General features: G+C 47.4%; 1 protein-coding gene and 1 long non-coding RNA gene across 8 annotated transcripts in view; both read right to left on the reverse strand.

Moving 5' to 3' along the window:
• hipk3b (homeodomain interacting protein kinase 3b) overlaps positions 1 to 14,371 on the reverse strand; it is a 122,614-nt gene that overhangs the window by 80,391 nt on the left and 27,852 nt on the right. The gene's annotated exons all lie outside the window — the stretch shown is intronic.
• On the reverse strand, positions 9,008 to 14,370 carry LOC127929282 (uncharacterized). The gene is made up of 6 exons (XR_008134289.1): positions 14,172 to 14,370; positions 13,409 to 13,457; positions 12,270 to 12,318; positions 10,483 to 10,604; positions 9,608 to 9,730; positions 9,008 to 9,460 (listed from the first exon to the last, which is right to left on the reverse strand). It is a non-coding gene; the product is annotated as an uncharacterized LOC127929282 (long non-coding RNA).

Consider the following 14,371-nt stretch of genomic DNA (forward strand, 5'->3'; position numbering starts at 1 on the left):
CCCATCCATTTTCACCTACCTCATCCCCATACTGTTTTTATTTATTTACTTTTCTGCTCTTTTGCACACCAATATCTCTACCTGTACATGACCATCTGATCATTTATCACTCCAGTGTTAATCTGCAAAATTGTAATTATTCACAATTTTCTACTGTGTTATTGACTTGTTAATTGTTTACTCCATGTGTAACTCTGTGTTGTCTGTTCACACTGCTATGCTTTATCTTGGCCACGTCGCAGTTGCAAATGAGAACTTGTTCTCAACTAGCCTACCTGGTTAAATAAAGGTGAAATTAAAAAATAATAATAAAAAACCTCCTACCCCTCTCTGCCCTCTCCCTCCGTATGTCTGGGAGATCCTCTAAACAGAGGAGCAGCGACAGCAGGAGGCAGGATCATTATCATGTAATGTGATGTTAGGGTAGACCTGTGGCCAGATGCCCAGGGGTTTACCAGGGAGAATAATCTGGAGCAGTCCTTGCCTTGTCAGGACCCCACTTCCACAACCATTCCCTGGGGGCTAGTGGTCATGGTGGCATATTGGAAGCAACCAAAGTATTGAATCAAACATCTGCAGTATACCCCGGTACAGAATGGGTCTGACAGTATAAACATCTACAGTATACCCCGGTACAGAACGGGTCTGACAGTATAAACATCTACAGTATACCCCGGTACAGAACGGGTCTGACAGTATAAACATCTACAGTATACCCCGGTACAGAACGGGTCTGACAGTATAAACATCTACAGTATACCCCGGTACGGTACAGAACGGGTCTGACAGTATAAACATCTACAGTATACCACGGTACAGAACGGGTCTGACAGTATAAACATCTACAGTATACCCCGGTACAGAACGGGTCTGACAGTATAAACATCTACAGTATACCCCGGTACAGAACGGGTCTGACAGTATAAACATCTACAGTATACCCCGGTACAGAACGGGTCTGACAGTATAAACATCTACAGTATACCCCAGTACAGAACGGGTCTGACAGTATAAACATCTACAGTATACCCCAGTACAGAATGGGTCTGACAGTATAATCATCTACAGTATACCCCAGTACAGAACGGGTCTGACAGTATAATCATCTACAGTATACCCCGGTACAGAACGGGTCTGACAGTATAAACATCTACAGTATACCCCGGTACAGAACGGGTCTGACAGTATAAACATCTACAGTATACCCCGGTACAGAACGGGTCTGACAGTATAAACATCTACAGTATACCCCGGTACAGAACGGGTCTGACAGTATAAACATCTACAGTATACCCCGGTACAGAACGGGTCTGACAGTATAAACATCTACAGTATACCCCGGTACAGAACGGGTCTGACAGTATAAACATCTACAGTATACCCCGGTACAGAACGGGTCTGACAGTATAAACATTACAGTATACCCCGGTACAGAACGGGTCTGACAGTATAAACATCTACAGTATACCCCGGTACAGAACGGGTCTGACAGTATAAACATCTACAGTATACCCCGGTACAGAACGGGTCTGACAGTATAAACATTACAGTATACCCCGGTACAGAACGGGTCTGACAGTATAAACATCTACAGTATACCCCGGTACAGAACGGGTCTGACAGTATAAACATCCACAGTATACCCCGGTACAGAACGGGTCTGACAGTATAAACATCTACACAGTATACCCCAGGTACAGAACGGGTCTGACAGTATAAACATCTACAGTATACCCCGGTACAGAACGGGTCTGACAGTATAAACATCTACAGTATACCCCGGTACAGAACGGGTCTGACAGTATAAACATCTACAGTATACCCCGGTACAGAACGGGTCTGACAGTATAAACATCTACAGTATACCCCAGTACAGAACGGGTCTGACAGTATAATCATCTACAGTATACCCCAGTACAGAACGGGTCTGACAGTATAAACATCTACAGTATACCCCAGTACAGAACGGGTCTGACAGTATAAACATCTACAGTATACCCCAGTACAGAATGGGTCTGACAGTATAATCATCTACAGTATACCCCAGTACAGAACGGGTCTGACAGTATAAACATCTACAGTATACCCCAGTACAGAACGGGTCTGACAGTATAAACATCTACAGTATACCCCAGTACAGAATGGGTCTGACAGTATAATCATCTACAGTATACCCCAGTACAGAACGGGTCTGACAGTATAAACATCTACAGTATACCCCGGTACAGAACGGGTCTGACAGTATAAACATCTACAGTATACCCCGGTACAGAACGGGTCTGACAGTATAAACATCTACAGTATACCCCGGTACAGAACGGGTCTGACAGTATAAACATCTACAGTATACCCCGGTACAGAACGGGTCTGACAGTATAAACATCTACAGTATACCCCGGTACAGAACGGGTCTGACAGTATAAACATCTACAGTATACCCCGGTACAGAACGGGTCTGACAGTATAAACATCTACAGTATACCCCGGTACAGAACGGGTCTGACAGTATAAACATCTACAGTATACCCCGGTACAGAACGGGTCTGACAGTATAAACATCTACAGTATACCCCGGTACATAACGGGTCTGACAGTATAAACATCTACAGTATACCCCGGTACAGAACGGGTCTGACAGTATAAACACAGTATACCCGTACAGAACGGGTCTGACAGTATAAACATCTACAGTATACCCCGGTACAGAACGGGTCTGACAGTATAAACATTACAGTATACCCCGGTACAGAACGGGTCTGACAGTATAAACATCTACAGTATACCCCGGTACAGAACGGGTCTGACAGTATAAACATCTACAGTATACCCCGGTACAGAACGGGTCTGACAGTATAAACATCTGCAGTATACCCCGGTACAGAACGGGTCTGACAGTATAAACATCTACAGTATACCCCGGTACAGAACGGGTCTGACAGTATAAACATCTACAGTATACCCCGGTACAGAACGGGTCTGACAGTATAAACATCTACAGTATACCCCGGTACAGAACGGGTCTGACAGTATAAACATCTACAGTATACCCCGGTACAGAACGGGTCTGACAGTATAAACATCTACAGTATACCCGGTACAGAACGGGTCTGACAGTATAAACATCTACAGTATACCCCGGTACAGAACGGGTCTGACAGTATAAACATCTACAGTATACCCCGGTACAGAACGGGTCTGACAGTATAAACATCTACAGTATACCCCGGTACAGAACGGGTCTGACAGTATAAACATCTACAGTATACCCCGGTACAGAACGGGTCTGACAGTATAAACATCTACAGTATACCCCGGTACAGAACGGGTCTGACAGTATAAACATCTACAGTATAACAGAACGGGTCTGACAGTATAAACATCTACAGTATACCCCGGTACAGAACGGGTCTGACAGTATAAACATCTACAGTATACCCCGGTACAGAACGGGTCTGACAGTATAAACATCTACAGTATACCCCGGTACAGAACGGGTCTGACAGTATAAACATCTACAGTATACCCCGGTACAGAACGGGTCTGACAGTATAAACATCTACAGTATACCCCGGTACAGAACGGGTCTGACAGTATAAACATCTACAGTATACCCCAGTGTTAATCTACAGAACGGGTCTGACAGTATAAACATCTACAGTATACCCCGGTACAGAACGGGTCTGACAGTATAAACATCTACAGTATACCCCGGTACAGAACGGGTCTGACAGTATAAACATCTACAGTATACCCCGGGTCTGACAGTATAAACATCTACAGAACAGGGTCTGACAGTATAAACATCTACAGTATACCCCGGTACAGAACGGGTCTGACAGTATAAACATCTAAACAGTATACCCCGGTACAGAACGGGTCTGACAGTATAAACATCTACAGTATACCCCGGTACAGAACGGGTCTGACAGTATAAACATCTACAGTATACCCCGGTACAGAACGGGTCTGACAGTATAAACATCTACAGTATACCCCGGTACAGAACGGGTCTGACAGTATAAACATCTACAGTATACCCCGGTACAGAACGGGTCTGACAGTATAAACATCTACAGTATACCCCGGTACAGAACGGGTCTGACAGTATAAACATCTACAGTATACCCCGGTACAGAACGGGTCTGACAGTATAAACATCTACAGTATACCCCGGTACAGAACGGGTCTGACAGTATAAACATCTACAGTATACCCCGGTACAGAACGGGTCTGACAGTATAAACATCTACAGTATACCCGGGTCTGACAGTATAAACATCTACAGAACAGGGTCTGACAGTATAAACATCTACAGTATACCCCGGTACAGAACGGGTCTGACAGTATAAACATCTACAGTATACCCCGGTACAGAATGGGTCTGACAGTATAAACATCTACAGTATACCCCGGTACAGAACGGGTCTGACAGTATAAACATCTACAGTATACCCCGGTACAGAATGGGTCTGACAGTATAAACATCTACAGTATACCCCGGTACAGAACGGGTCTGACAGTATAAACATCTACAGTATACCCCGGTACAGAACGGGTCTGACAGTATAAACATCTACAGTATACCCCGGTACAGAACGGGTCTGACAGTATAAACATCTACAGTATACCCCGGTACAGAACGGGTCTGACAGTATAAACATCTACAGTATACCCCGGTACAGAACGGGTCTGACAGTATAAACATCTACAGTATACCCCGGTACAGAACGGGTCTGACAGTATAAACATCTACAGTATACCCCGGTACAGAACGGGTCTGACAGTATAAACATCTACAGTATACCCCGGTACAGAACGGGTCTGACAGTATAAACATCTACAGTATACCCCGGTACAGAACGGGTCTGACAGTATAAACATCTACAGTATACCCCGGTACAGAACGGGTCTGACAGTATAAACATCTACAGTATACCCCGGTACAGAACGGGTCTGACAGTATAAACATCTACAGTATACCCCGGTACAGAACGGGTCTGACAGTATAAACATCTACAGTATACCCCGGTACAGAACGGGTCTGGTATCATCTACAGTATATACAGAACGGGTCTGACAGTATAAACATCTACAGTATACCCCGGTACAGAACGGGTCTGACAGTATAAACATCTACAGTATACCCCGGTACAGAACGGGTCTGACAGTATAAACATCTACAGTATACCCCGGTACAGAACGGGTCTGACAGTATAAACATCTACAGTATACCCCGGTACAGAACGGGTCTGACAGTATAAACATCTACAGTATACCCCGGTACAGAACGGGTCTGACAGTATAAACATCTACAGTATACCCCGGTACAGAACGGGTCTGACAGTATAAACATCTACAGTATACCCCGGTACAGAACGGGTCTGACAGTATAAACATCTACAGTATACCCCGGTACAGAACGGGTCTGACAGTATAAACATCTACAGTATACCCCGGTACAGAACGGGTCTGACAGTATAAACATCTACAGTATACCCCGGTACAGAACGGGTCTGACAGTATAAACATCTACAGTATACCCCGGTACAGAACGGGTCTGACAGTATAAACATCTACAGTATACCCCGGTACAGAACGGGTCTGACAGTATAAACATCTACAGTATACCCCGGTACAGAACGGGTCTGACAGTATAAACATCTACAGTATACCCCGGTACAGAACGGGTCTGACAGTATAAACATCTACAGTATACCCCGGTACAGAACGGGTCTGACAGTATAAACATCTACAGTATACCCCGGTACAGAACGGGTCTGACAGTATAAACATCTACAGTATACCCCGGTACAGAACGGGTCTGACAGTATAAACATCTACAGTATACCCCGGTACAGAACGGGTCTGACAGTATAAACATCTACAGTATACCCCGGTACAGAACGGGTCTGACAGTATAAACATCTACAGTATACCCCGGTACAGAACGGGTCTGACAGTATAAACATCTACAGTATACCCCGGTACAGAACGGGTCTGACAGTATAAACATCTACAGTATACCCCGGTACAGAACGGGTCTGACAGTATAAACATCTACAGTATACCCCGGTACAGAACGGGTCTGACAGTATAAACATCTACAGTATACCCCGGTACAGAACGGGTCTGACAGTATAAACATCTACAGTATACCCCGGTACAGAACGGGTCTGACAGTATAAACATCTACAGTATACCCCGGTACAGAACGGGTCTGACAGTACAGAACAGAACGGGTCTGACAGTATAAACATCTACAGTATACCCGGTACAGAACGGGTCTGACAGTATAAACATCTACAGTATACCCCGGTACAGAACGGGTCTGACAGTATAAACATCTACAGTATACCCCGGTACAGAACGGGTCTGACAGTATAAACATCTACAGTATACCCCGGTACAGAACGGGTCTGACAGTATAAACATCTACAGTATACCCCGGTACAGAACGGGTCTGACAGTATAAACATCTACAGTATACCCCGGTACAGAACGGGTCTGACAGTATAAACATCTACAGTATACCCCGGTACAGAACGGGTCTGACAGTATAAACATCTACAGTATACCCCGGTACAGAACGGGTCTGACAGTATAAACATCTACAGTATACCCCGGTACAGAACGGGTCTGACAGTATAAACATCTACAGTATACCCCGGTACAGAACGGGTCTGACAGTATAAACATCTACAGTATACCCCGGTACAGAACGGGTCTGACAGTATAAACATCTACAGTATACCCCGGTACAGAACGGGTCTGACAGTATAAACATCAGGATACAGACCAACAGTTCCCTTTTCTATTTCAAACAACCTGGATGCAGTGAAGGAGGGAAAGTCCACTAAAAGTCATCAATTGATTTTGGGGGAATTGTAAACGGCAAACTGCATGTTGAGGGGAACTTTCTCCATTTGTTCAACTGAATTAATATTGTGCTTTGTTCGTGGCATACATGATATCACTGCCCCGCTTGCCTTGTGAAATGACATCCCCCATTAGGTTGAATAGAAATCTTCATTAAGCTCTTCAGACACAAAGTACCGCTGGTGGGCCAGGCTTATCATCATTCTGTGTGGTCCTCCATTGAAAGTAGGCAATATACTGCTCTAAAATTGTATCTGAAGATAAAATGGCTGGTGAGAAGGACTTGGCGACCCGTGCTTTTGATGGGTTGAACTGGCAAATGGAGGAGAGCAGCTGCACACTGTATTTAACTTCCTGCCAAAAGTCACTAAAGTACAGTGTTGGGCTACAGTGAGACGTTTCTATTTTGAGACACTTCCTAAAATATGGTGCATTTACCAGAAGTGAATGAAAGGAGGCCTGTGTGTGTCAGGCTGGGTTGTGTGTCAGGCTGGGTTGTGTGTGTCAGGCTGGGTTGTGTGTCAGGGTGTGTTGTGTCAGGCTGGGTTGTGTCAGGCTGGGTTGTGTCAGGCTGGGTGTGTGTCAGGCTGGGTTGTGTGTGTGTGTCAGGCTGGGTGTGTGTGTGTGTGTCAGGCTGGGTGTGTGTCAGGGTGTGTGTGTCAGGCTGGGTTGTGTGCGTCAGGCTGTGTGTGTGTCAGGCTGGGTTGTGTGCGTCAGGCTGGGTGTGTGTGTGTCAGGCTGGGTTGTGTGTGTGTGTCAGGCTGGGTTGTGTGTGTGTGTCAGGCTGGGTTGTGTGTGTGTGTCAGGCTGGGTTGTGTGTGTGTGTCAGGCTGGGTTGTGTGTGTGTGTCAGGCTGGGTGTGTGCGTGTGTCAGGCTGGGTTGTGTGTGTGTCAGGCTGTGTCAGGCTGTGTGTGTCAGGCTGGGTTGTGTGTGTGTCAGGCTGGTGTGTCAGGCTGTGTGTGTGTGTCAGGCTGGTGTGTGTGTGTGTCAGGTGTGTGTGTGTGTGTCAGGCTGGGTTGTGTGTGTGTGTGTGGGTTGTGTGCTGGGTGTGTGTGTGTGTGTCAGGCTGGTGTGTGTCAGGCTGGGTGTGTGTGTCAGGCTGGGTTGTGTGTCAGGTGGGTGTGTGTGTCAGGCTGGGTTGTGTGTGTGTGTGTGTGTGTGTCAGGCTGGGTGTGTGTGTGTGTCAGGCTGGGTGTGTGTGTGTGTCAGGCTGGGTTCAGGTGGGTGTGTGTGTCAGGCTGGGTGTGGTCAGGTGTGTGTGTGTCAGGGTGTGTGTCAGGCTGGGGTGTGTGTGTGTCAGGCTGGGTGTGTGTGTGTCAGGCTGGGTGTGTGTGTCAGGCTGGGTTGTGTGTGTGTCAGGCTGGGTGTGTGTGTGTCAGGTGTGTGTGTCAGGCTGTGTGTGTCAGGCTGGGGTTGTGTGTCAGGCTGGGTGTGTGTGTGTCAGGCTGTGTGTGTGTCAGGCTGGGTTGTGTGTGTGTCAGGCTGGGTTGTGTGTCAGGCTGGGTGTGTGTGTGTGTCAGGCTGGGTTGTGTGTTCAGGTGGGTTGTGTGTCAGGCTGGTGTGTGTGTGCTGTGTCAGGCTGGGTGTGTGTGTGTCAGGCTGGGTTGTGTGTGTGTGTCAGGCTGGGTTGTGTGTGTCAGGCTGGGTTGTGTGTGTGTGTCAGGCTGGGTTGTGTGTGTGTGTCAGGCTGGGTGTGTCAGGCTGGGTTGTGTGTGTCAGGCTGGGTGTGTGTGTGTGTGTGTGTCAGGCTGGTTGTTGTCAGTCAGGAGCTGGGTTGTGTGTGTTTATTTTTGATTTATTTTACCTTTATTTTACTAGGCAAGTCAGTTAAGAACAAATTCTTATTTTCAATGACGGCCTAGGAACAGTGTCAGCGGGGTTTGTGAACAGACACTTCCTAAAATATGGGCATTTGTGGGAGACTCTTCTCAGCTGACATGTTGTGTGCGTCACCTGGGTTGTGTGTGTTAAGAGGTTGTGTGTGGTCAACCTGGGTTGTGTCAGGCTCAAAGTGGTCAGGCTGGGTTGTGTGTGTATTAGGGTGTGTGTGTCAGAGAGCAAACTCATTTCTCTTTCAGTACCAAGAGAGTCAACCAGACATCTGGATATAGCAAAGTGGTAATGTTGAGCATTCTTGTTTAAATGATTCATTCAAGAGATGTCTCCCCTGAATACAGAAATACACACACCTGTCAACAAACTTAGACCTATTCTGTAACTACACTCCTAATGTTTAGCCTGCTACTGGTGGAGAGAAGACAAATGACAGACCATGAGATCATCATTCCTTTTGATTACATGCACGTTGCTGCAGCTTCCCCGTTCATACTGGAACTGCTATGAACTCTGTATGCATGGCTACTAAAGCATAGGACTACTTTACCCACAAAACCTCACATTCACGTATGACTGTGAATTAAACACATTTTTCTTTCTTTGTGTACGGCTCTTTATCATTTGTGAAATTGTAAAGTTCTGCGGTGCTGTATGATGAATTAGACAGTTCATTTTTCTCATAACACCGTCCTTAAACTTGTGTCAAACAAAGAGCTGTGGGACTGCAGTCAAAGTACGATACCACACCTACAGAGAAGCAGCAGTAACAGACCTAGGCTACACAGAGATACCACACCTACAGAGAAGCAGCAGTAACAGACCTAGGCTGCACAGAGATACCACACCTACAGAGAAGCAGCAGTAACAGAACTAGGCTGCACAGAGATACCACACCTACAGAGAAGCAGCAGTAACAGACCTAGGCTGCACAGAGATACCACACCTACAGAGAAGCAGCAGTAACAGGCCTAGGCTGCACAGAGATACCACACCTACAGAGAAGCAGCAGTAACAGGCCTAGGCTACACAGAGATACCACACCTACAGAGAAGCAGCAGTAACAGACCTAGGCTGCACAGAGATACCACACCTACAGAGAAGCAGCAGTAACAGACCTAGACTACACAGAGATACCACACCTACAGAGAAGCAGCAGTAACAGACCTAGACTACACAGAGATACCACACCTACAGAGAAGCAGCAGTAACAGACCTAGACTACACAGAGATACCACACCTACAGAGAAGCAGCAGTAACAGACCTAGGCTACACAGAGATACCACACCTACAGAGAAGCAGCAGTAACAGACCTAGACTACACAGAGATACCACACCTACAGAGAAGCAGCAGTAACAGACCTAGGCTGCACAGAGATACCACACCTACAGAGAAGCAGCAGTAACAGACCTAGGCTGCACAGAGATACCACACCTACAGAGAAGCAGCAGTAACAGACCTAGGCTGCACAGAGATACCACACCTACAGAGAAGCAGCAGTAACAGACCTAGGCTGCACAGAGATACCACACCTACAGAGAAGCAGCAGTAACAGACCTAGGCTGCACAGAGATACCACACCTACAGAGAAGCAGCAGTAACAGAACTAGGCTGCACAGAGATACCACACCTACAGAGAAGCAGCAGTAACAGACCTAGACTACACAGAGATACCACACCTACAGAGAAGCAGCAGTAACAGACCTAGACTGCACAGAGATACCACACCTACAGAGAAGCAGCAGTAACAGACCTAGGCTGCACAGAGACCTAGGCTGCACAGAGATACCACACCTACAGAGAAGCAGCAGTAACAGACCTAGGCTACACAGAGATACCACACCTACAGAGAAGCAGCAGTAACAGACCTAGGCTACACAGAGATACCACACCTACAGAGAAGCAGCAGTAACAGACCTAGGCTGCACAGTAACAGATAGACCAGAGATACACACCTACAGAGAAGCAGCAGTAACAGATCTAGGCTACACAGTAACAGACCAGACTGCACAGTAACAGACCTAGACTGCACAGAGATACCACACCTACAGAGAAGCAGCAGTAACAGACCTAGACTACACAGAGATACCACACCTACAGAGAAGCAGCAGTAACAGACCTAGGCTGCACAGAGATACCACACCTACAGAGAAGCAGCAGTAACAGACCTAGGCTGCACAGAGATACCACACCTACAGAGAAGCAGCAGTAACAGACCTAGGCTGCACAGAGATACCACACCTACAGAGAAGCAGCAGTAACAGACCTAGACTACACAGAGATACCACACCTACAGAGAAGCAGCAGTAACAGACCTAGGCTGCACAGAGATACCACACCTACAGAGAAGCAGCAGTAACAGACCTAGGCTGCACAGAGATACCACACCTACAGAGAAGCAGCAGTAACAGACCTAGGCTGCACAGAGATACCACACCTACAGAGAAGCAGCAGTAACAGACCTAGGCTGCACAGAGATACCACACCTACAGAGAAGCAGCAGTAACAGAACTAGGCTGCACAGAGATACCACACCTACAGAGAAGCAGCAGTAACAGGCCTAGGCTGCACAGAGATACCACACCTACAGAGAAGCAGCAGTAACAGGCCTAGACTACACAGAGATACCACACCTACAGAGAAGCAGCAGTAACAGACCTAGACTACACAGAGATACCACACCTACAGAGAAGCAGCAGTAACAGACCTAGGCTGCACAGAGATACCACACCTACAGAGAAGCAGCAGTAACAGGCCTAGGCTGCACAGAGATACCACACCTACAGAGAAGCAGCAGTAACAGAACTAGGCTGCACAGAGATAACACACCTACAGAGAAGCAGCAGTAACAGACCTAGACTGCACAGAGATACCACACCTACAGAGAAGCAGCAGTAACAGATCTAGGCTACACAGTAACAGACCTAGACTGCACAGTAACAGACCTAGACTGCACAGAGATACCACACCTACAGAGAAGCAGCAGTAACAGACCTAGGCTACACAGAGATACCACACCTACAGAGAAGCAGCAGTAACAGACCTAGGCTGCACAGAGATACCACACCTACAGAGAAGCAGCAGTAACAGACCTAGGCTGCACAGAGATACCACACCTACAGAGAAGCAGCAGTAACAGACCTAGGCTGCACAGAGATACCACACCTACAGAGAAGCAGCAGTAACAGACCTAGGCTGCACAAAGATACCACACCTACAGAGAAGCAGCAGTAACAGACCTAGACTACACAGAGATACCACACCTACAGAGAAGCAGCAGTAACAGACCTAGGCTGCACAGAGATACCACACCTACAGAGAAGCAGCAGTAACAGACCTAGGCTGCACAGAGATACCACACCTACAGAGAAGCAGCAGTAACAGACCTAGGCTGCACAGAGATACCACACCTACAGAGAAGCAGCAGTAACAGACCTAGGCTGCACAGAGATACCACACCTACAGAGAAGCAGCAGTAACAGACCTAGGCTGCACAGAGATACCACACCTACAGAGAAGCAGCAGTAACAGACCTAGACTACACAGAGATACCACACCTACAGAGAAGCAGCAGTAACAGACCTAGACTACACAGAGATACCACACCTACAGAGAAGCAGCAGTAACAGACCTAGACTACACAGAGATACCACACCTACAGAGAAGCAGCAGTAACAGACCTAGGCTACACAGAGATACCACACCTACAGAGAAGCAGCAGTAACAGACCTAGGCTGCACAGAGATACCACACCTACAGAGAAGCAGCAGTAACAGACCAGCACAGTAACAGACCTAGCTGCACAGAGATACCACACCTACAGAGAAGCAGCAGTAACAGACCTAGGCTACACAGTAACAGACCTACAGAGACTGCACAGTAACAGACCTAGACTGCACAGAGATACCACACCTACAGAGAAGCAGCAGTAACAGACCTAGGCTACACAGAGATACCACACCTACAGAGAAGCAGCAGTAACAGACCTAGGCTGCACAGAGATACCACACCTACAGAGAAGCAGCAGTAACAGACCTAGGCTGCACAGAGATACCACACCTACAGAGAAGCAGCAGTAACAGACCTAGGCTGCACAGAGATACCACACCTACAGAGAAGCAGCAGTAACAGACCTAGGCTACACAGAGATACCACACCTACAGAGAAGCAGCAGTAACAGACCTAGGCTGCACAGAGATACCACACCTACAGAGAAGCAGCAGTAACAGACCTAGGCTGCACAGAGATACCACACCTACAGAGAAGCAGCAGTAACAGACCTAGGCTGCACAGAGATACCACACCTACAGAGAAGCAGCAGTAACAGACCTAGGCTGCACAGAGATACCACACCTACAGAGAAGCAGCAGTAACAGAACTAGGCTGCACAGAGATACCACACCTACAGAGAAGCAGCAGTAACAGGCCTAGGCTGCACAGAGATACCACACCTACAGAGAAGCAGCAGTAACAGGCCTAGGCTACACAGAGATACCACACCTACAGAGAAGCAGCAGTAACAGACCTAGACTACACAGAGATACCACACCTACAGAGAAGCAGCAGTAACAGACCTAGGCTGCACAGAGATACCACACCTACAGAGAAGCAGCAGTAACAGGCCTAGGCTGCACAGAGATACCACACCTACAGAAAAGCAGCAGTAACAGGCCTAGGCTGCACAGAGATAACACACCTACAGAGAAGCAGCAGTAACAGACCTAGACTGCACAGAGATACCACACCTACAGAGAAGCAGCAGTAACAGACCTAGGCTACACAGAGATACCACACCTACAGAGAAGCAGCAGTAACAGACCTAGGCTGCACAGAGATACCACACCTACAGAGAAGCAGCAGTAACAGACCTAGGCTGCACAGAGATACCACACCTACAGAGAAGCAGCAGTAACAGACCTAGGCTGCACAGAGATACCACACCTACAGAGAAGCAGCAGTAACAGACCTAGGCTACACAGAGATACCACACCTACAGAGAAGCAGCAGTAACAGACCTAGGCTGCACAGTAACAGACCTAGACTGCACAGAGATACCACACCTACAGAGAAGCAGCAGTAACAGATCTAGGCTACACAGTAACAGACCTAGACTGCACAGTAACAGACCTAGGCTAACAGACCTAGGCTACACAGAGATACCACACCTACAGAGAAGCAGCAGTAACAGACCTAGGCTGCACAGAGATACCACACCTACAGAGAAGCAGCAGTAACAGACCTAGGCTACACAGAGATACCACACCTACAGAGAAGCAGCAGTAACAGACCTAGGCTGCACAGAGATACCACACCTACAGAGAAGCAGCAGTAACAGACCTAGGCTGCACAGAGATACCACACCTACAGAGAAGCAGCAGTAACAGACCTAGGCTGCACAGAGATACCACACCTACAGAGAAGCAGCAGTAACAGACCTAGGCTGCACAGAGATACCACACCTACAGAGAAGCAGCAGTAACAGGCCTAGGCTGCACAGAGATACCACACCTACAGAGAAGCAGCAGTAACAGACCTAGGCTGCACAGAGATACCACACCTACAGAGAAGCAGCAGTAACAGACCTAGGCTGCACAGAGATACCACACCTACAGAGAAGCAGCAGTAACAGACCTAGGCTGCACAGAGATACCACACCTAC

The sequence above is a fragment of the Oncorhynchus keta genome, unplaced genomic scaffold (assembly GCF_023373465.1).
Source record: "Oncorhynchus keta strain PuntledgeMale-10-30-2019 unplaced genomic scaffold, Oket_V2 Un_scaffold_6322_pilon_pilon, whole genome shotgun sequence".
NCBI classification, from domain to species: Eukaryota; Metazoa; Chordata; class Actinopteri; order Salmoniformes; family Salmonidae; genus Oncorhynchus; species Oncorhynchus keta.